The sequence below is a fragment of the Cupressus sempervirens genome, chromosome 8, assembly GCF_028749045.1.
Source record: "Cupressus sempervirens isolate cs-2001-9-10 chromosome 8, ASM2874904v1, whole genome shotgun sequence".
Lineage (NCBI taxonomy): Eukaryota > Viridiplantae > Streptophyta > Pinopsida > Cupressales > Cupressaceae > Cupressus > Cupressus sempervirens.
In genome coordinates, this window is record NC_143125.1 from 474,692,731 (window position 1) to 474,716,752 (window position 24,022).

A 24,022-nucleotide genomic window follows, 5' to 3' on the forward strand; every position below is an offset into this window, starting at 1 on the left:
AATTATTGAGATGTTTCAGTTTCAACATAATTATCTAATTTGTATTGTCATATGTTTCTCCTTGTACACCCCTCATTTACAAAATATTCACAGTTTATATGATACATGAATCAAATTTTAACTTCATCTTTAATTTACAACTATACATCACTATTTCTTTGTTATTTGTTCCCATTTTATAAGTACAATTACCTTAGTTCCTCCAACTTTATTGTATGTTTTTTCTTCTCTACTCCACATTTACAAAATAATCCCAAATTTAAACACAACCACTAATACATATTTGGCTTATAATAATACCAACATAATGACAAGATAATTTCACCTTCATGAACGCGATCATTCCTACAGTACTAAATATAAAAACCATTCCTTTTCGAGAATGGAGTGCCAAAAAATCATAAAAAACTCCACCCGTAAATTCACCTCCAGCGACAGAGCACTTAAAACTGCAATTCAATAATAAGCTTTTAATATATCCACATTCTTTCAATTTTTAGCATATAAACCCCGGGATTCTGTCCGTTTCGGGAGTCCAATAAATGTAAATTGAACTTATGGCGTGCTAGGGCTTTCAGCGACACTGGGAAAGAAGAGAGCGGGAATGGTATTTAGGGAGATGCAGTTGTTGCTTAGCTCTCTAAACAGCAATATGTAGTTTCAGGCTAATCGAGTGTAGCTCAATTCGGGCTCTTCGTGAGAATCTGTTGCTTGGTAAGCCTTTCCCCACTCTGACCTTGTTATCCTTTATGATTTGGGCAGCAATCTATACTCTTACATGTATGCATAGTTCAATTGAAGCGTTCCAAAATTTTCACCATTTTCATATGTATTTGACTGCGTGGGTATGAATAACATTTCAAAACACGTTATTTTACCTTGTAAAACTTTAATTGAAAATAAAAAGACTGGATTGTCTCAGAAAATTTAAGAGCCTTTTACAGTTTCATAGTCGTATATATTTTCTGTTTTTCTAGCAACTGGAAGAGTTGTTGCAGTGTGATAACAGAAGGGAGAAAGATATAGTTGCTGCAGTTTAATACCGAGTGGACATGGATATTGCCATAAAATTTCGCCCATTATAAATTTATTAACGGTAATTAAGAATATCGACTCTTTGAAATGTTGTAAGCGTGTTATTCAGCTGTAGTATCTGGTCTCTTAGGAAAAATAGGAGCGGGAGTCTCTTCCACTGTACTCTAAAGAATTTTGTGCCTCGCGATTTCAACAAATCGTTACCTTGTGTAAGCTGTGCTTACAAAACTTACCTTCTAAGGGAGATATGCTTATCAGGGCCAAATCAATTTCGAAATTCTTGCCTTTTAAAAAATTATCTTTTTTTACTCAAAATGCAAATCATGTTATGTTTCAGACATGAAGATTATTCTTGTATTTGGCTCAAATTATTCAGAAGTGCCTCTTCGAATGAACTTAATTAGGAGCAATGCAAAAAAAATATTTTATAATTTTACCCTACCTTTAATTTATGTCGAGGTATAAGGAGTTTTTATTCCGTTAAATTTGTGAGGGCTTGCACCCAAACTTCGGTCAGCTTACAAAAGTAAGCAAACTTCCTATCGTACAATGTTGTAAAAAATTCACCAAACGTCAAAGTATAAAAGTTTGTCTATGTGGAAAGTTGGATGAGCTTCCAATCTTACTTCGTATATAGATTTCAATCATTTATCCAACGGAAGTACTTGTCTTATGACACACTTAATTTTTTTGACTAAAACCTAAGCTGTTTCAGACTTGAGTTTCAAAGGAGGAATTGAACTTGCAGCTTGTGGGTTTGATTTTGAGTGACTCACAATCAACCCGAAGGTCCAATTTTGAACTTGACTTCAGAATTTTTCTCGAAACGGTGGGCCATCCTTACATCAGACTTTTTCCTAGATTTTGAGTCACAGCATTTTAACTGGCCTATAATAAATTGTTAGTAGGTAATATCAACTCCCACAGGTGACCCAAAGAACAAATCTTAGTGTCCAACCTAAAAACTAGATCACACCAAGACTTTCTTATGACTCCAAATGATGCTCAACAAAACTCAATTAAAAAAAATCAAGTCTAAGGTTGTCAAATGAGCATAAAACATAATATCACTGACTTCATGTTTTCCAAAGCATCCATATGAAAGTAAATAAACAAGCATTGTAGAACAACGTACACATCACTTGCCTATCCAATTCCATCACATAGACATAATTCTATTTCCGATTTGTTGTTCTCCTTAATGGCTTGTCGCAATTTTCATGTTAAGTTTTAGGGTTTCAATTTCCAGATTGCCCAAATCTAGGGTTTATCATCTATTCTGTTGATCTATGTTTAATAATCAAAACCAGAAACCCAAAGTTTTCAAAACCTTTTATAGCTGGCTTTTTGTTTAGTTTCCCATATTTCCCACAAGTTCAGTTGCAGATGTTTTTGGATTGTCACTTCTGCAGACTAGCTTATTTTCTGAAGTTCAATTGAAGATGAATTACTATGGTAATCCTGATTTATTTAACTCTATTAAGATGAATAACTAGACCTTTTTAAGTATAAACTGTTAGAAATGAACCAGGAATAGCTAGCAAAGAAAACTAAACGAAAGATTATCCTGGGAAAAACCCTCTTGGTGGAGGGAAACAACCCCGCCCCACAAAATGTACATATTTTATTAATTTCAAACAAAATTAGAGAGCTTGAACTTCAGGACTTTCTGAATCCTATGCAGAGAGATGGATTGATTTCTCAATATAGAGAGATTGATTGATTTCTCAATACAATCGATGCATTACAAATATTACAAATACTCAATCAAATATTCTCAAATAAGACGAGTATGGTCTACAGAAGTACAATAAACAGATATTAAATGTTTACTCTGTAAGAAGAATTATCAGAAATCAAGTTCGATCAGAGCCTATAGCAATTCCAAACTGAAGATGTTTCTTTGTGTATTTCAGAACTAAGAAATGGACACATGATAGTTAATCATATGCAGAGAATCAAAATGATAAATTTCATGTCTGTATTGAGCAGAAATAACATCTAACTGAATCACATATTTCTGCACGCCAATGAGATACGACCCAATCAATCTAGACTCCATTGAAGACACTCCAGATTAGTTGGTTTTTGGTTTTACAACTGCTTTTCCATGCAATACAGTTCTTGGCAAGAAAACGATGCCATAAGTTTTTCCACGTCACACATCAGCCATATGTGTTTCCACGTCACGCATCATGGAAGATGTAGATAAACCGCAGTCCCGTCAGTTAATAATAAGAATGGTTGTATGAAGTAGAAAACACGTCCGATGGCATTTATAAATCATTGTTTGAAATATACTACCCACGATGAAGAATAAGACCCACGCATGAACCCAGAAATTTGCTCCAGATAATGAGCATTCTGCTTACATCTGTAGACACACAATTTGATCTAAAGACAATATTTCTCCGCCAAACAAATGTTACTGGTAAAGTTCACATACTTATAATTAAATACTCTTTTAGAGAAAATGAAATATGTACACACGAATGCATTGATTTGTAGCAATGTATTTCATATGAAGCTATTAAATTCAACACTCCCTCTTAACAAATATGAAATCAACTGAGTAGTCATGGTTATTCTCTACATGACAATCCAAGCAGATTTTACACATGATTTGATAGGATAATTCATTCACCATTAGTAATCATGGAATCACTCAACATGATAATCTTGTAAGAATCATAGTTAAGCCTTAAATCACGGATTCTCTCAATGTGAACTGTCATGGAATCTCTTAATATGACATCCAATTTTCATCACAGAATCTCTCACGTGATGTCATCATGGACTTGCTCAACACGATGTTCACTTCGCAGAGTGAAAGAGTTATCATAGCCGAGTCTTGCAATTTTATTAACATAAACACACAAATAGGACTGAGTTCCATTTAAGACTCAAGATTGATCATAACTAGCTTATCTCTAAAGTGAGAAAACTTCACCTTTGATAAAGGCTTGGTGAGAATATCAACAGTTTGTTCATCGATGCTTATGTATTTCAGCTCCACAACCTTTTGTAGTACCATGTCCCTTAAATAATGATACTTACTTCTATATGTTTGGACTTGTTATGGAAGACACAATTTTTAGAAATCTTTATGCGTACCTTGTTCCCCTGCTGCCCCCCCGCCTTTCACTATGGATCTCCGCTCCCTTATCGACCATGCTTCCACTCTTTATGATATCCTTGGCCAACCTCCTCTCCTCCTCATCCCACCTCCCAGTTGCCACCTCTTTACCCCGTCCGTCATTTGTGAGGCCATCAGATTCTTGAGTTCCAATAAGGCTATTGACGATGAGGGTTTTTAGGCTGAGCTCCTTAAGCTCGATGCCCCAATCTTGGTTTCCTTTATTCTTGCGCTCTTTAATAGAGCTGTTTGTGCCAGTTTCCTTGTTTCTTGGTAGAGACACATCACTTATCTGATCCTCAAGACCGGCTCGGCATCGGACCTTGGTAACTATAGAACTATCATGATTGGGCACACCTTTGCCAAGCTCTATGCTACAACTTTGAACATTATTCTTTCCATGGAGCTTGATAGGAGAGATTGTAGAGCCAGGGGCCAAGCTGGTTTTCGTGCTAACTATCAGGCTATGGATCACATTTTGACTTTGTGGGCCATCATTGAGGAGGCTTGCCACTGCTTTGCAAAAGTCTATTGTTGCTTCGTGGACTTTTGTAAAGCCTTTGATACTATCCTATAGGTGGCCCTTTTCTAGGGACTGTGAGATATCGAGATATCGAGATTCTATTGACAACCATTATGAGGTTATTCAAGAGTGTTACTGGTAGATTTAGGGTGCCGGATGGTTTCTCAGTCCCGATTCAGAGTACTATTGGGGTGAAACAAGGTTCCCCTCTTTCCCCCGTCCTATTTGGTGTCTACATTGATGAGTTGGAGACCTTTCTTAGAGTCCATTCACTCCTTACAGATGGTTGCTACCTGCAATTGGTTCTGATTTCCATTCTCTTGTTTGCCGATGACGTGATCCTTTTGGCCTTCTCTCCAGAGAGCCTTCAGAGGCTTCTCAATGGTTGGCCTCCTCTTGTGACTTGCACCAGCCCTTTGTGAATCTGGGTAAGACTTAGGTCATGATCTTCAATTGTTTGAAGAGCTCTCATCTCCGCTTTTACTTCTAGGGTCACGAGATCGAGATCGCCATGTTCTATGTGTATCTTGGGCTTAAGTTCTCTGGACCTCGCTTCAGTTTGAACTCGCTCTCTAGTCGAGAGTTAGTAAGGGTATGGGCTCGCTTGCCATGCTCGAGATGCAGTGCTTTAAATACCACTTCTGGGACACTCAGTCCAAGCTGTCCCTCCTGGATTCTTTGGTTAGACTGACGGTTCTCTATGGCTTGGTGGTTTGGGGGCCTTCCCTTCTTGATTCAGACTATGCCTCCATCGAGCGCGTCCAGACCTTGTTACTCCGGTGTATTATTAGATGCCATCGACTCACTCCCCATAGTATTATTCTGGCTGAGTTTGGGTCAAACCCTTTAGGTTGGCTGCCATTTTCAATTTGTTCTGATCACTGTCTCTGTGGTTTTGCGGCCCTTGCGAACAACCAACATAGATACTCGTATTTGGCCTATTGCTCTTCGGTTAGTGTGGCGGTCTTTGACCCAACCTCTTGGGCTCGTTGCTGGTTTGCACAGGCTTCTTCATTGCTGAGCTTGATTGGGATCAATATTGACCACCTCCCCCCTTCCAATTCTCACTGGATGCTCTTGCTCACCTCCTCCCCTCATGATAGGAGTTGAACGGGCACATTAGACTTGACATTTACATATAGTATATCAGTATGACATGGTGTAACCTCGTCGGTGGGCTGCGTCTGAAGATAGCCTTCTATGTTGAGCACTTCCTTGTCATCTAGGATGGTATTATTGTGCCCCCTACCTACTTGTCTTGGCATTGGTGTCATGCCTTACATATCTCTCTGGTCTCCTTCAGGGTTGGCTCCCACCGGCTTTGTATTCAGATAGATCACCTCATTGATAGAGAGGATAGTATGTGTCACTTGTGTTCTTTGGGCATGACCGAGACGGAGATCCATTTCATCTTTTACTGTCCCATCTATTACGAGATTCATGGGAGATTCTATTACTTATTTAGAGAGTGCAGTTCCCTTGAGGCCTTATTCAACTTTATGGGCCAGATATGCCTTGCTCTGTACCTTAGAGAGACTATGTAGTTCCATGACCATATGTTACAGATTCGTTTTGCCTAGAGGGTGGCTTTGACTCAGCTCATTACAACTTTCTTCTCCCCTTTGTCTCAACGCGTGCGGCCTCCTAGTGACACCACCACCAGTCACTCCAGAGTTGTTAGGCCTTGCAATGGCTATACTTGTCAGTGACACCCTCTCAGTACTTCTCAGCGGTGTGCTAGGGCCCTTTCTCGTCCTAGCCTTTACCCTTCAGTGCTTGGCTTCTTTTCACCGAGGAAGGACCCTTAGTCCTTGCCTCATTTGTTTGCTCCTTGCTTCTTGTATCTCTTTTATTTCTGGCTTTACTTGTTTGCTCTCTTTCCCAAACACCATTTGGTGTCTTGTAGTGGGTGGCCTTTTGTCTTTTAAGTTTCTTAGTCCTATAGAACCTTGTAGTCTCTCGTTGGACATTAATAAATTTCTCTTATCTTATCTTATCTTATGCAGCTCTAATTATCACAAAAATTATTGTGGGTTCAAAAGATATTCCAAATAATCCACTAAGAAGTTTTCAAAGCCATACAGCCTCTTGGGCTGCTGTATAAGCTGCCACATATTCAGCTTTAGTTGTGCTTTCAGCAACACATATTTTCTTTCTGGTACACTAAGAAATCATAGCAGATCCAAGACTGAAACATAAACCTGAGGTACTCTTTTTGTCCACAATGCATCTAGCCCAATCAGAATCGATGAACCCATGAAGTTGAAAATCAGTAGAACAAGACCTGACATATCTTAGAATATGTTTGGCTGCAATGAGATGAAATTTCCTTGGCTCATTCATAAACTGACTCAAAGTGTTAACAACATAGCACATGTTAGGCCTTGTGTTGACAAGGTACATGAGAGAATCAATCAACTGCCTATAAGGTGTACAATCAATCAATTCTGAATTATCAACAACTTCTTGAAGTTTTTTCAGGTTGGCCTCCATAGGAGTCACATTTGGTTTACAGTCAAGCATACCAAACTTCTTGAGAATGTCTAGTGCATACTTACCTTGGTCAAGCATATCAAACTTCTTCATCAATATCACCATTAAGGAAGGCTGTTTATACATCCATTCAATGTAACTTCCATCTTTTAACCACAACTATTGCAATGATGGTTCTAATAGAAGTGTATTTAGCCACCGGAGCGAAAGTTTTATCATAATCTATACCTTCCTTTTGACTGAAACCTCTTGCCACAAACCTAGCTTTGAGTTTCTCCACACTCCCACAAGCAACATGTTTTATCTTGTATAACTACTTAGAAGAGATGACTGATTTACCTTTTGGATGAGGAACGGTTTCCCAAACATCATTTTTCATGATCGATTCATATTCCTCCAACATAGCATTTTTCCAAACCTATTGTTCTTTTGCTGCTTCAAAACAAGAAGGTTTAGAGTTGATAATATTGCACATCAATGCAACATAACCGTCAAATCTTTGAGGCATTTTAGTTTACCGAAAAGTTCCATGAGGAGCTGAATAACTTTCAGCATCTTGCATAATGTTCTTTGCCCACAATGGACTTTTCTTAACATTCAGGGGTAACCTTCACGCAGCATAGAGGTTTCGGGCCTATGGAAGGGTAAGGAGGATGTCCTCAAGCGGGATGTATGAGGACAATGCCCTCGTTCGAGCCGAAGAAGGGTAAGGCCGAGGGGGCCTAAATTACCCTTAAGTGGGTAAGCTGGTGGAGGGATATTTTACCCTTAAGTGGGCAAGCTGGTGGAGGGGTCACATGATGCCTCCAGTGCCCTCGCCTCAACAAGTTGAGGGTTGTGAAAGAGGATGGAGGTCTACCCTTTAGAGATAGAGGATGCTAGCAGTGGTCTTTGTTGATAGCAGCCTCTTTACTATGCCCCAGGAGCCTTAGAATAGTAGGCTATTGCCTAAAAACGGGCCATAGAACCATAGCCCATAAAATTTGAGGGGTCCTCTACACACATTCACGCACGCACGCAGGCACGCACCACTACCATGGCATTTGCCGCATTGTAAAATGTACTGATGCTCCTTGTAGTATTAATTCACCAACAAGGGCTACCGGGAGGGCAAGAGAAGATGCAGTTTCAAACTCACCATGGAAAGCGGATCATCTTTGATGGGCAAGGCAACTCAGGCAAGCGATAGCGAGGAGCAAAAGGGCCTCAACCCGGTCCAACAGCAAGCAAAATCACACCCCCGGACCCAAAGGCCTATAGAAGAGCAGGGCTCTATTAGAACAGGGGGCCCTACCTCTATATTGGACTACATGAAAGGTGACTAGCATAAGGGCCCTGCTATTCTAATGCAAGGGGCTGTGGCACATTCATGGTCTTGATGCTTTGGGGAGATTGCTATGGATGGAGATAGAGATATTGTCGACTTGCCCAACAACCAACCTTAAAATAATAGGCAGCTTGAGGTTGGCCTTAAGGCGTTCTGGCATTGCGACCTGCCTAGATTGATACAAAATCAAGCAATAGTGTGCTGCTATGATATGGGTGGGTAGATTTACCCTTCGGATATTGTAACTCCGGATATCCTGCCCAAAAATAGTTGGTTGAATGCAAAGTCTTCAATCTCTTTGGTTACAAAGACATAGGCGGTTGATGCAGTTACCATAATTTAAAATTAAAGCCCCAATAAGGATAAAGGGCTCGCTGGGTTGGACCAAAACATCAAAATGGTTTTGGATTGTTCGAATTGTATAGCTTGGGTCCGGCTTGATGTAGCGGTTAGTTAGTGGTGAGGCTTTATTGACCCGATGGTTCACGCAGTTCGTGCGAGCCTTCTGGGTTGTTGCACATCGAGTAGTAGCATTTCTAGTTGTCACACGATGCTACTTACGATTTGACGGAGGTAGCAAGGGCACTCCACCGATAGTTCCGATGCATGCAGGGGAGATAGAATCCTATTGATCGAGACCCTATAGTGACTGGATCGGCGAATAAGGTGTGGGGAGGAAGTGTGACACGATAATAGCAAACTTTATACACGTAGGAGGTTAGTTTTGTAAAGCAAGCAAAGAAGGTTCCGAGCAAAGCGACTGATGGATCTGGTATTGGAACTAAGACTAGCTTAGATGCTGGCACTTTCTCTGCTACTCATGTGGGTGGTTTCGATCTGTATTTGGATTTGGGTATGGATTTGTAAGGGAAAGATTTGAATAATCTGTTTAGGGGGGAATTGATAGGGGGCCGTTGCTCCTACGGGGCCCACCCGACCTTGCTAGTGGTAAGGATGTTCAGTTAGGCCTATTGCTTTTTACTTTATAGTGGTTGAATTCCGACAACTATAGGGGATCTACTGGGAGGCTCTAAGGAGTAGCTCCAGTCAAGTTTAGATTGATGCTCAAAAAACAAGCGGCCCCTACCCCTATAATAATCTATTTTAGGGGCCCCTATCCCTACTATTATAAGGTAAGGTAAGGGAATTGCCTGCCTATAGACCTAGGGTGTCTAGGCCATCTAGACTATCTACGTAACATGTACATGCACCTATAGCCTCGGGAATGATTAATGTCACGTTAGAGTGGGCTTAACAGTTGATCGCCCGACTGCCAGAAGCGGGGCGTCCCCTAAAAGCGGAAGGCTTATTTTTCGTCTTTCGTAGGCACTCATGCATTCCTATTACCTAGCTACTACTGAGCCACACATGCATACCTAGCTTTGAACACTTGGACCTGCACTTGATTAAACCTGATTTCTAGGAGAGGAAGGACACATAGTAGAAGAATCCTCTCTCTTAGAGAGACTAGGAGAAGATGGAGCTTTTGGAAATATAAGAGGAGTAACTGAGAGGGGAGGGGTGAATCAGTTACTATAAAAATTATTTCTCAGATCCCTTAGATGTCTGTAAAATAAACTTAACTTTGTTGATGCTCAGTAAACAAAGAAAAGTTGAAACTCGGCAAGCATTGAGAATACTCAGTAATTAATTAACATGCAGATCTTAAGATGTTATCTGTGATTATCATTACTTTAACTTAGTTGCAAACATAGAAAAGAAATAACATGAACACATTTGACACCAAGATTTAACGTGGAAACCCAATTTGGGAAAAACTACCAATTGCAACTAGTTACTGTTTTCACTCTTCTAAAGTGAACCCTGTTAGGAGCCAACATTGTTAAAGGTTACAAAACACACTGTTAGGTGTGACCCTATTAGAAGTGGCCTTATCAGAGGTCTTTAGACAATTCAATAGAACTGCCACCTTGTTAGAGGATTTACAAATGATTGTTGAACCAACTTTGTTAAGTGATTTAGATCATTGCTACAATGGTTAGAGAGTAACAAAGAAATGACTTGATTTTGATGCAACTAAATTGCTGATTACAGATCTCTATTTTGGCTTGTACTTGATCCTTCCTGATCGAATGTATCTTTTCAGCTCCACAAAAACATTCTTCTTATCTTCTGATTTGCTTCTTCTTAGCATTTATCAGATCTTCAATGATTGTACATCGCACATTCTATCCACAACTTGACCTTATACTTATAGCATTCACATTGTCAAGTCGGCTAGAATATAACTTAGAGTAACTAATATTCATTTCTTGAGTTGGCTAGAACCAACAAATAGATCAATTGAACTTGATATGCCAAAATAAGAAAATCCTGTGATAGCTGACCCTGCTCGGTAGACACTAACTCAAAAGCAATTTTCCTGTGTTAACCAAGTGAAGCTTGGTCAACACTGCATACTAGCAAAGTTCCTTTCGTAAGTAACCGAGTGAGCTCTGTTAGCACTGGTTCCATCCAACATTTCCTTCATTAACCGAGTGAGCTCGGTTAACACTCATCATTCGCAGACTTTCCTTTGGCGCCCAAGTGAACTCAGTAGGCACTACCTTCTAAACTAGGCGAACTTTGGATTGCTCGGTAGCCATAGAAAACTATCTTCAATGCCCGAATGAGCTCGGCATATACTGACTGATAATGATATGACATTTGTGTAACATCAAAGACAATACACAATTAATCAATTGTATCCAACAGGAGTAGCAAGGGGAAGATCTTGAGAGATTGCTGGAACTTCCAAGTCAATATCTAGAGGGGAATTAGTAGATCTTCTACTTTCAATATTTTCCTCAAAGGAAACATCTCTACTAAGCTCAATCATCTTTAGACCCGGGATATAAATCCTATAAAGTTTTAATGACACACCATATCCAACAAAAATTCCCTTCTTACTTGAAAGTTCTAATTTTTATCTTTTATCTCTAGGAACATGAATATAAACTGAATAACCAAAGACTTTAAGATGACTTACATCAGGTTTGGAACTAGAAAAGGCTTCTTCCGTGGTCATGTTATCTAGAATTTTGTGAGGACATCTGTGCTGAACATACACTGCTGTTCTGCAAGCCTCTGCCCAAAGGAAAATCTGCAAACCTTGATCATTTAGCATGGCTTTTGCAGCCTCAACTATAGCCCTGTTTTTCTTTTCAGCAACACCATTTTGCTAAGGATGTAATGCCTCGCCCGGAGATCCATGGAACAAGGATGAAATACAAGCCAAGATAATTTTTTATTTTTTTTCAAAAACAAGTATGAGTGCACATGACAACATCATACACGGATCACATAGATCGCAACGGAAGACTTAACCACCATCTCGACAACCAACGAATCTCCAAATGCCACTATTCGAACTGACACACACAACAGGTTCGAAAAACCAAAATGACAACAAAACTAAGAATCTAAGATCTATTAGAGCATGGAAAATTAAGTAAACCCAAAGGGTACTAGAATCACCAAAAATCAATCCTTGAAACCTAGTGGAGATGCAACCTATTTTTCGTGCAAGGACCAATGGCAGACAGATTTTCATGCCAAGATGTGTAGCATGCCACGTGAAGAAATACCTTCCGTACGAGGATGTGCACCATACGGCGCAAGAAAGTGTTTGGCTGAACAACCAAGACACCCGAAACTGGTGTTGGGTTTCTCGCGAGAAAGTGCCACAAGCTATGTGAAGAAACCAAACACACCATGTGAGAACTTGCATTCTCGCATGCCAGAAGCTGTGTGAAGAAACCAAACACACCATGTGAGAACTTGCATTCTTGCGCGAGAAATTGCAATTTCGCATGAGAAACAAGAACAACAAGCTAGAAAACATTAAGGGGAGAAAATTAGAAATTGAATTCCTCCACACCAGGGAGTACCAGATCCACATATCGAGGAAAAGACACTAGAACAAATGCTAGAAGACGGAAATAGCATCTAACCATCTAACAAGCAGTGAAGGGAAAGTACAGAAGGAGAACATCACAATGTACTAAAACAACATTGCAATAAACAGAAATAATGTCGCAATGAACAATACAACCAAATTAAGTACGCGATTCCTCCCAACCATAATAGCATCATAAGACCATCCTGGGCCCTAGCCATCCCCTGTGCGTAACATCCCAAGCTACCGATTAGATTGTCAGTACTATCATACAAGGACGTCACTACTAAAATGTGCTACAATATAAGCATAAGGAAATCTAACATGCTAGTTGTAAAGCATAAGATAATCCTACCAATATGGATAACATCATCTATCATATGCTAATCATCATAATAAGGAAATGAATCTATAACTAACATCATCTAAACATGATATACAAGCATCCCAGTGAAAGCATAAATCACAAGAAGCATACTTAGGAACTTGAAGCACCAAGTAAAAATATCTAACAATGGTCACACTGGGATAGTAGATTGTCTCTGTACACTGGTCCCCAGCAGTGGTATAGGTAGCTACGCCTCCCAACCACGTAGAACCCGGAGGCCCACTCCCGTCGTGCTAATGGAGATAATGATCCAACCACAAACACACACAAAGCAAATATCCATGGCTAACACACACGCTAGATAATATGATGACTGAAACCAAGAACGTAGACAATGCATAAACTATAGGTCTTGGTCAGACACTCAATGGGCTACTAAGTAGGGGCTGACATCATGGAGAGTTGCTTGGCATCGACAAACTCAAGCTCAGATTTGTGTGAACTCAACTTCCCAATGAAAGGCTCACACATTGAAGAATTGTTTTATTATCTTAAATTTTATTACCACCTAGCGTTTTATTCAGTTATCACTTACTTAAAACTTCTTCTACCAACCCTATGGCGCTCGTAGCCCCCTCCATATGCTACCCTACCCTACCCATGCTCATCCAACGATGAGTGCTCGTAGGCATGCAAATTCCCAACCCAACCCCCAATGATCATAACTTCTAAAAGTACCACGGAAGATCAGGCTTCGCAAGTCACCCGAGAAATGTACGCGCACGTACTCATGTGTGGCGCACCATCATCATGAAGATCATAACACAAGGACTAGATTAGAACACAAAGCATAAAGTCACTCAAATGAAAACAAACTTGGGAGGACGGATGCGACACATCCCATGCAACATAAAAGTGCAATAAAAGTCCGACTGACATCCAAATAGATAATCTAGGTCCACGACCAAAGTCATGCCAAGAAAACCCGAGACAACAGGGGGGCACACAGAACAAGGTAAAAATCCCAAAAATTGGAAAACTTTGAAATTAAAACCTATTTGGCCTTTGGGTGCAAAAATCCTGAAAATTCAATAATATTTGAGTTCGGACACCGTATGCAATAACCACTAGCATAATGGTGCGAAACCCCAAATCCCCATCCCAAAAATAGGGAAAATGCTCATACTCGACCAACTGGGCAAAACCAACAAACAGAAATAGAGGAGAACATTAGTTCTTAGCCTCCTAACAAACTACAACAAAAAATAGAAGCTGAAATGAAGCAGAAACAAGCAAATTGGAAAGCTAAGTTGCCGATTCGGGTTTGGGGACGGATTCGGATTCGCGTTCGGGTTCGTGGGTTCGGGCAAATTTTTTTTTCCCCATTTGGGTTCATGGGTGGGTTCGTGAGTGTGTGTATATATATATATATATATATGTATGTATGTATATATATGTATGTATGTATATATGCAAAAAAAATAAAAACTCACATAGTTGTAAAAGTAAAACTAAGTCATTCCATAGTATGAATATATCAATGTTACTTGATTATTGATCAATGCCAAATGTCAAAGATAAACATTAAATACTCACTCATTAATCTATGCTAATGTTGTAAATAAAATCATACATTGAATTACTAAAATGCAAAATGGAATTTCAAAACATAGACTACTTCATCAAATTGATAGATAATAAATTATGATTTAATAAAGTTTGAAACTGTGAAACATGGTGATAAATCATAAATGACTCAATGAGTCAATGGCAAATGTTTAAACATAGTTTATCAAAGATGCAAATGCCGTTCAAGGTTCAAATGGGTCATCAAAATATGAGGGATCAATGGCTTCATCCTCATCTATATCATTGACATTTTCCTCATCATTGGAATCCAAACCGGTTCCACTAGCCCCAGATGTAGCCACATCCTCGTCCTCGTCCTCCTCAACATCTAGCAAGGCAATTCTAGATATATTTTGGACAGTCATATCCAAGTCAGAAGTCTCAGGTAGTACATCCCACAACTTCTCTGGTCCCTTCTTATATCCTGGATCCTTGCGTGATAGGAGGCGCCAGTTGTTGTGAATAAATACCAAGTCCTCTGCTTTCTTCGAACTCAACCGGTTACACTTCACTGAGTGGATAAAGGAGTATGTACTCCAATTCCGCTCAGTAGCAGAAGAGCTCGCAACCTAGAGAGACAACCAACAAATTTAAAAAAATTAGCTAAGTAATTTTACAATACAATAGGAATTTAAGAGTGCTAATTCGACAAGCTAAGTGGTCATAAGAAAAGGAAAAAAAACTTAAATACATACTTGTGACAAGATCTTAATGGCAAGAGGTTGGAGGTACATGTAATGTTCCCCATGTAAGTACCACCATCCAATGGCATCCAATCTACTTTGGTCATTGATTGCATCAGGTTTTGCATTTTTGCTTGAGAAAAAATCAACAAACTCTCTCCTAACATTTGATGCCACATCAGGATCACTAAAGAGCCTGTTAAGTGCCCTCTTATACCCAACAGCAAGTTCAGGATCTCTATATGGTGCCACTCTACCAGGAATAGCAAGTATCTCATTGCTATAATATCTGGGAGAAAGTGCATATGCCAGGAGGTGTAAAGGTGTAGTCATCTTGTTCCAACGATGTAGAACAATTTTCTCCACCTTAGTGTACAAGGTATCAAGATCCTGCTCTCTCCTCTGAATGACCTGGGATGTCAAATGATGTACATGTAAGTTATCTTGATGTAGTGTTAATAACTTAATTAAAATAAAAAATAAAAATCTCTCAATAAACAAGGATAAAGTATTGTATAAAAATTTAAACTTCCTGATTTCATTCTTTCTAGCATGGAGTCCATGGCATCATATATGTTCCCGAAACAAGGCTCATTCGTGTCGGCATACCGAAGCATACACATGATGGGCTTGGTGAGTTCTAGTGCGCATTCCACCCTATTCCAAAAATCATCACTCAAGATCAAATCCTTTACAGTTTTGGCCTTTTCTATATCAGCTTGCTTCCATCCACCCCATTTGTTGCTAATAACCATTTGACCCAATGCCTCTTTCACCCTCACAAGTCTTCTAAGGATGATTTTGTGTGAAGCAAACCTTGTTTTAGCAACCTATTACCATGTTAATTCAAATTGTAAGTTAATATGATAAGTTGATAACACAAAAATTTAAGAATATGTATTAAATTTTGTAAAGTATGACACAAAAATTAAAATGATAAATGAAGCTAAATGAGGTTTAAAATTTACCTTCAATAATTCCAAGCGGGAGAAAGTTTTGAACATTGCTTGTGACATATGGTGGTTTGTCACAAACATTTGGATCTGCTCACCCTCCTCATACACATTTTTCATCCATTCAATTTGGCTGCCCATTGTTTTCATCACCAAGTTCAAGGTGTGGACAGTGCATGGTGTCCAAAAGATATGCTCATATCGTGCTTCTACCAAAGCACCTACAGCCTTACAAACTTTAGCATTGTCCGTTATTATTTGGACAACATTGTCAGCTCCCACGGACTCTATGGATTCAATGAGAAGTTGGGCAATAAAATTTGCATCCTTTACTTGCCCTTCACAATCAACCGCCTTCAAAAACATTGCCCCCTTGGGGCAAACAACAATCACATTTATTAATGGACGGTTTTTACAATCTTTCCATCCATCAGAGACAATGCTCACCCCTGTTTGGATCCAAGAATCTCTTATTGGTTTGAAGAGGTTTTCTACATTCTTTCTCTCCTTATGCAATATGGTGGTTCTCAACTTTTCATATCCAGGGGATTGTTAACCATGAGGTGCATCATTTATTGCTTTCACCATCTCTCTCCAATAAGGGGATCTCACTAGATTGAATGAAACACCATTTGTAATGAGACAACGCCCAATCTTTATGTCAGCAATTTCTCTCTTGTCATTTTCAAATGCTGTATCTAATGGGCCTCTCTTGTGGGATGCGGGTGTTTCTATTTCATCTTCATCCATAGATGGGGTAGGTAGGAAGGGATGTGGTTTATTGATTGTTTGAGAGGGTGGTGTTGGTGGTTTTTGCTTTGACTTATATTTTTTTGCCTTTGACACTAACCTATCAGCCTCTTCTTGTTCTTTTAACATGCCTGCTATTTGAGGAGCCGGCAACCCTTTTTTACGTCCCTCTGGGGGCCCCTCACACATGGAAATCCCTTGACCTGGTGGACCTATCAAATGATGTTTAACCCGGTAATAGGAGCTTCTATATTGGTTTTGGCAAAAATTGCATTTCCATATATACCCTCCCCCACCAGCACATTGCTCAATTCTTGTTGTATACTTCCACAAAGGAGAGCCTTTATCAATTTTAAATCTTTGGGATCCCACCCCACCCACTGAACCCTGACTACTCATTCTTGGATTCTTGCAATCTATAAAAACAAATTAAAAAAAATATTTCAAAACTTATACAAAACTTGATAAAAATTTAGAACAATAAATATTTAAAAAAACTAAAAACAAACTATGAAAGAAGCAAAAGGAAGGATCAAATGCATACCTGGAACACTCAGCACTGATTATTTGAAGGATTTGAGACTCCACAAACAATCTCAACAACCTTCTCTTCAAACTTGCAAAATGGCCACCAAAATCAGAGAGCAAAATGACAAAGCAAATGAGAGATTAGATGAATGAAATGCATCTAATAGGCCTTACTTTAGGGTTTGGCCAAAAAAAAAAAAAAAAAAACATATTTTAAATGCTTTTTTGGGCCACTTTTTGGCCCCACCTGCTGCGGGTCCGCCCGGATTCACTCGGGTCTGGGTAGGGTCTGTGTTTTGGCCTGCGGGTCCGCCCGGGTCCGTGCAAGACCCGTTGCGGACCTGGGCTTGAATCCGGACCCGAACCTGAGCTCTAGGGTCCGAATTCAGCAACTTAGCTGGAAAGTCCTAATTGACAGCAAAAGGGGCAGAAACTGAAATCAGGCTGATAAAATAAACAATTTTCTCAAACTGCCGAAAGTGATGGCAAAGAAAGGTCTCCCCGAGCCAGATCCAACGAGACTGATCTCGTGAAAATCCCATGATCACAACTCCCAGAACGAACAAAAATCCAATCCCTTAGAAGAGGATTTTAGAAAAGCTCTCCAAATTTTCTAAATTGCAAAATAGAAAAAGTTTGGAATTAAATTCCTCTCTCCAAACTTATTCACTTTTCAAGTGAATAGTTGACTAGGGCAAATAGCCAATTGGACTAGCTAGACTCCGAATTGACCCAAGCGAAAACAAGTTATTCCTCGTAACAGGAATTCACCTAAGGCAAAGCTGCCAGAAATTAAATCTAATAAGATTTAAAGCCCGAAAACCCAAAATCACAGAAAATCACTAAACAACTTTTGTGACAATGCGAATCTCTAAATGCATAGATACGCTTACTAGTCTAATCACATAATGCAGATGAGTTTGGATTTAATAATCACCGAAAGGTTTTAATTTAAACAATTAAAATAAGGATACGTTGACCAAACAAGGATGACATTGGTAAAATATGAATAGCTGAATCACTAACTCCATGTGCCACTGCCAGGGATATAAATCCCGCACACTAAAACACACGATCAAGTGCAATTGCATATAATATCATAGCTGAAGCAATAATGCATTAAATAACTAATTTAGCCATTTATTCAGTTATACCCAAATAATCCATTTACATCACTCACGTTCGTGTAAAGCATGAAGAGACAAGAATGAAGTAAATAACCATAGCATAAAATCCATCGCATAACAAAATCAGAAACTATGTCCAAATTTCAGATAATCAAATATCATCATAGATCTACTGTCATCTCAAAATGGCATCAACATGCAAATATGATAAACTGAACAGCATAGAAGTATAGCATCTATGATACTGAATCCAAGTATAACATCCGACCCTCAGGTCATGTCAAAGCACATATAGAAGAGTATCAAGTATCTCTCAAATCAAAATAGACAAGGTACCGACTGCAAACACAAGAGGCACTACAATTGTAGGGGATGCAAACTTCCCCTTAATTCTTGCTTCCACACAAAAGGACTGAAATGTACTTGAAATGAACTCACTTCCATAATCAGATATAAGAGTCTTGATTTTCTTCTCTGAATGATTTTCAGCTAAGGCTTTAAACTCCTTGAACTTAGTTAAAACTTCATCTGGTTCTTTGGATTTAAGAAAGTAAATCCATGTCTTGCGAGAGAAATCATCAATAACCATGGCATAATACCAAAGACCACTTAAAGAAGCTAAGGACATAGGCCCACACAAATCAGAATGAATCAGCTCTAACACATGCTTAGTCCTACTTTCACTGGAATGAAAAGGACTCTTAGAAATCTTTTCCAAGGCACAACCCTTGCAGATACCATCATGAGCAGCACCGAGTTTAGGAAGACCTACAACCAACTTGTCCATAGAAGAGAGAGATTTGAAGTTGAGTTGACCAAACCTTTTATGCCATAACAGGTTATACTTGTTATCGGAAGCATCAAGATTTAAAACTTGAATTGGATTTGCTGACAGCTTATAAAGGCTTTCATGACATACTCCAATCACTTGAGCAGAGCTGAAATCAGAATCTTTCTTCCAAGAAATCACTTTCCCATTAGTGAAAGAAACATTAAAACCTTTATCTTCTAAGGCTGAAACGAAAATTAAATTCTTCTTGATTCCAGAGGCAAATAAAGCATTACTAAGATGAAGAGGGATACCGGAGTTTAATTTGAAAGAAGTGTTACCAGCTCCTTTTACAAAATAAGATGCATCATCACCAATGATAACTTGGAGGTGGGAATCCTTCTCAACTAGATTTGAGAGGTGCTGGTTATATCCTGAAATGTGGTGCGAAGCACTACTATCTATCAACCAGATATTGCAATCAGCTGGAACATTACTAGATAATGCTGAAATGAATAGGAACTGTTCTGATTGAACATTATAATCCTTGGAAGGAGAAGTAACTTTCAGATCTGAAACAGTCACATGATAGTTAAGCTCCACTGTACAATTTCTAGCAAAGTGACCAAACTTAATGCATCTGAAATATTTTATTCTTGAAGGATCTCTTTTCCTTTAGAAATCAGAAGGTGAAGTGGAAGGATTTTTGGTATCAAATCTTTTAAAGTTAATTTTCCTTCCTGTTTTACTAGAAGTGTCAGAAGCAAGAACTTGGTCCTCCACATAATGTGATTTACGAGAACTTCCTCTGGCTTCCAGCCTGCATTCCTCTTGAATGCTGTCTGATCTCAATCTATCAAATTTTGGTAGCTCATTTCTCCCATTAATGCCTTGTGTGAACAATTCCCAAGAGTGCGGGAGACCATTCATGGCAAGCACGACAAATTCTTTGTCATTAACTGACTCTCCAATACCACTTAACTGATCTTTTAACTCAGAAATATTCAAGAAGAATTTCACTATGGAGTCAGCTTTACTATTTTAATATTAAGAAGTTGCATATGAAGTGCTAAAGCACTGCTCATGTTATTGATTTCATACATGCTGTGAAGATAATCATACATCTCCTTAGCAGACTTCAGCTTAGAGATTGCAGGAACTAGATTGTCTTACATGGAATCAATGATGATCCTTCTTGGCAAAATTTTATTCTTCTTCCAAGTTGATTTCTCTGCATTGTCAATAGGCTCTGAAACTTCAGATTCCACGTAACTGAAAAGAGCAGTTTCCTCGAGAACCAATAAGATTCTAGACTTCCAGGATATGAAGTTGGTGGCTCCTTCCAACCTAACTTCAGCCTTCAGACCAAGTGCCATGATGTAGATTGATCGACTGCAGGTAGTAAAGATCTGTTTCGAGTTTGAATTTACCAACCTGGCTCTGATACCATGTTAGAAATGAATCAGTAATAGCAAACTAAGAAAACTGAACAAAAGATCATCCTGGGAACAACCCTCAAAGTTTACAGATTTTATTAATTTCAAACAAAATTACAGAGCTTGAACTTCAGGACTTTCTAAATCATATGCAGAGAGATTGATTGATTTCTCAATAGATGCATTACAAATATTACAAATACTCAATCAAATATTCTCAAATATTATGAGTATGGTCTACAGAAGTACAATAAGCAAATATTAAATGTTTACTCTGTAAGAAGAATTCTCAGAAATCAGGTTCAATCAGAGCCTACAGCAACTCCAAACTGAAGTTGTTTCTTTGTGTATTCTAGAACTAAGAAATGGACACAGGTTTATTTAATCATATGCAGAGAAAAAAATGCTAAGCTGCACGTCTGTATTGAACAGAAATAATATCTAAGTGAATCACATATTTCTGCATGCCAATGAGATACGACCCAATCAATCAATTTAGACTTGGTTGAATACACTCCAGATTAGTTGGTTTTTGGTTTTACTACTGCTTTTCCATGCGATACATTTGTTGGCAAGAAAATGATGCTGTAACTGTTTCCACATCACACATCAGCCGTATGTGTTTCCATATGCATCATGGAAGATGTAGATAAATCTCAGTCCCATCAATTAATAATAAGAATGGTTGTATAAAGTAGAAAACACATCTGACGGCAGTTGTAAATCATTGTTTGAAATATACTCCCCACGATGAAGAATAAGACCCATGCATGAACCCAGAAATTTGCTCCAGATAGTGAGCATCATGCTTACACCTGTAGACATACAATTTGATCTAAAGACAATTTCTCCACCAATAGAATGTTAGTGGTAAAGTTCCCATATTTATAATTAAATACTTTTTAAGAGAAAATGAAATATGCACATACAAATGCATTAATTTGTAGCAAATTATTTCATATGAAGCTATTTAATTCAACATAAACAACCTGTGGACGTAGATTCTACCTTTCAAAATTCTTTCCAAATCCCACTTGAGCTTTTGTTGAGAAACCTTCAACATTTTAAATTCTAGTCCTTGCTTGCTCTCCAATCCTCTTTGTAGTTCTCTTCCAATTGTAATAATTGCCCTTTCCTTCTAAAGTTTTGATTCTTTTAGTTCTGGCATAATTCTAATTTCATGTAATTCTACACTTCTTCTCAAAGTTTTCCAAAAATAAAAGAAAATCATATTTGTTTTCAATGTATTTTCTATAATTCTCATCTGTTGTGTTCTTAAATAAGTATTCATTCTGTTCTTTCAAAGTTCTCAAATAAAGATGTTGAATAATTTATTTACTTGGATTTTATTTTATTTTCCTCAGTTTTATAAACTATTGCAGCAAAAATCTTTTAGGGGAAACATGGCAAGATTTTTTGAAATTTCTTGATTAAAAATTGTTGAAAAATAGACAAAAGCTATTTTTTTCTGAAATTTAAAGGTATTTCATAGCATAGTGATATAAAGAGCAAATCAAAGAGAGGGTTTAGCCTATGAATTGTCAGAAATAGAGAGTTTAGCCAATGAATTGCCCGAATAAAATGTTTGTTTAAGATGGCAGAATGCAATGTAGCATGCAAGGTTTGCTAGTAAATAACTTTTTGGTAAAGTTCTTTATGAAGTTGATAAAGGTTTTACTTGGTTAACGATAAAACTTTTTGTTAACTGTTATTTTTAGTATATTTCTAGTCTTGTTGTATGATTTGAGTGGATGTTAAAATGCAATTAGCAACATTGCATTCCAAATTGCTATTGATTTCAAATGAATTTTTAAACACAAAAATTGCACTATTAAAAACAAATTCTGAAACCTTCAAAAATTTAGTAATAGCTCCAAACAACTACAACAAATATGTTTTGCATACCAGAACAATAAATGGAAAAAAATATAGAAGCAGTGAGAAATATTCACGTGGGAAACTTCAAAGAATCTATTATTTACATAAAAAATCTAGTCAATCAATAAATGAGAAACCCTTTCTTAGACCAGGTAAAGTTAAACAGCCATGAATCATGCATTTCTAAATATTTAAGATACAAAACCAAGTCTGTATTGTCCTCTTTCATAAATGCCCTAGTTTTTGCCCTAAATTACAAATTCCAAGTAGAACAAGAAATAGAATAGAATCATGTACCTGGTTGAGTTCCTGCAACCTGCTAGGAAATAATTGAAACATGATCCTCAAAATAGATATTAGAAACATTTATTTGATTGTATTATATATTTCATTGGAGTTCAACCTTAGGAGAGCTAGGATAAGAGGCATACTAGGTGCCTTAATTAATCCTCTACCCTAGGCATAAGATCGGATGCCATCCCTCTCGACTTTATGTGGCCCTTTCCATCTATATGAGGAGGTGTACCTAATAAGGAATCCATGGTCTGTCAACCCTCTACCCTCCGTCCAAGAGAAAATGGCATCGCTCTTGGCCTCATGTGGCCCTTGCAATGCACCCTTGCAGTCCATGATTTTTTTTTCATATTCCCTAGCCTCCTTGCCAGACAGAAAAAAAGAAGAAAACACGTGTATCCAAATGGCTAAATAAAAACCAAATGTAAATTTTCAATGCAACGACAGTTGCAACTCAGTGGGCATCACTTTTAAATGCACATGTTACATATCTCTGTGGAAAAAGAATTGATTGGATTTAGTCATTAAAATTGCTTTTGCTTACTCAGCTTGTTTAGATAAAGTGCATCCATGTATGACACGTGTATCCATGTGGCCCTTGCAATGCACCCTTGCAGTCCATGATTTTCTTTTCATATTCCCTAGCCTCGTTGCCAGACAGAAAAAAAGAAGAAAACACGTGTATCCAAATGGCTAAATAAAAATAAAATGTAAATTTTCAATGCAACGACAGTTGCAACTCAGTGGGCATCACTTTTAAATGCACATGTTACATATCTCTGTGGAAAAAGAATTGATTGGATTTAGTCATTAAAATTGCTTTTGCTTGCTCAGCTTGTGTAGATAAAGTGCATCCATGTATGACAGCATAATTGAATGATATTCTGCTGCCATGTTCCTGCTGCAAATTCTTAATCCGAAACTATAATTTGCCTTTAGCTTCACTATTCAGTATTTATTAATCAGCCCTGCAACATGGGTGGAAGACCAATGCTTTATTTGGAAGTCACATGAAAATTACTAGCTGTTGTAGATAAAGGCTATTCATATATGGCAGCTCAATTGAATGATTTTCTGTTCCCACGTTTCTGCTGCAGATGCTAATCTGAAATTATAGTTTGCCTTTATCTCCACTGTTTATTAATATGCTCTGCAGCATAGGTGGAAGACGAAGGCATCATTTGGAAGTCATAAGCTTTTATGTGATATGATCATATATACATTATAATTATAGA

The 24,022-nt window shown here is 38.2% G+C and overlaps 1 protein-coding gene across 4 annotated transcripts in view; it reads left to right on the forward strand.

Moving 5' to 3' along the window:
* The first annotated feature begins 332 nt into the window (after positions 1–332).
* HDA15 (histone deacetylase 15) overlaps positions 333–24,022 on the forward strand; it is a 229,724-nt gene continuing 206,034 nt past the window's right edge. For 2 of the 4 annotated variants that reach the window (XR_016355616.1, XR_016355615.1), the window contains exon 1: positions 391–714. The gene's annotated coding sequence lies outside the window, so the exon portion shown is untranslated. Of the gene's footprint in view, positions 715–24,022 lie in introns of all 4 variants that reach the window. The other 2 variants (XM_089798132.1, XM_089798133.1) reach the window with 2 other exon arrangements.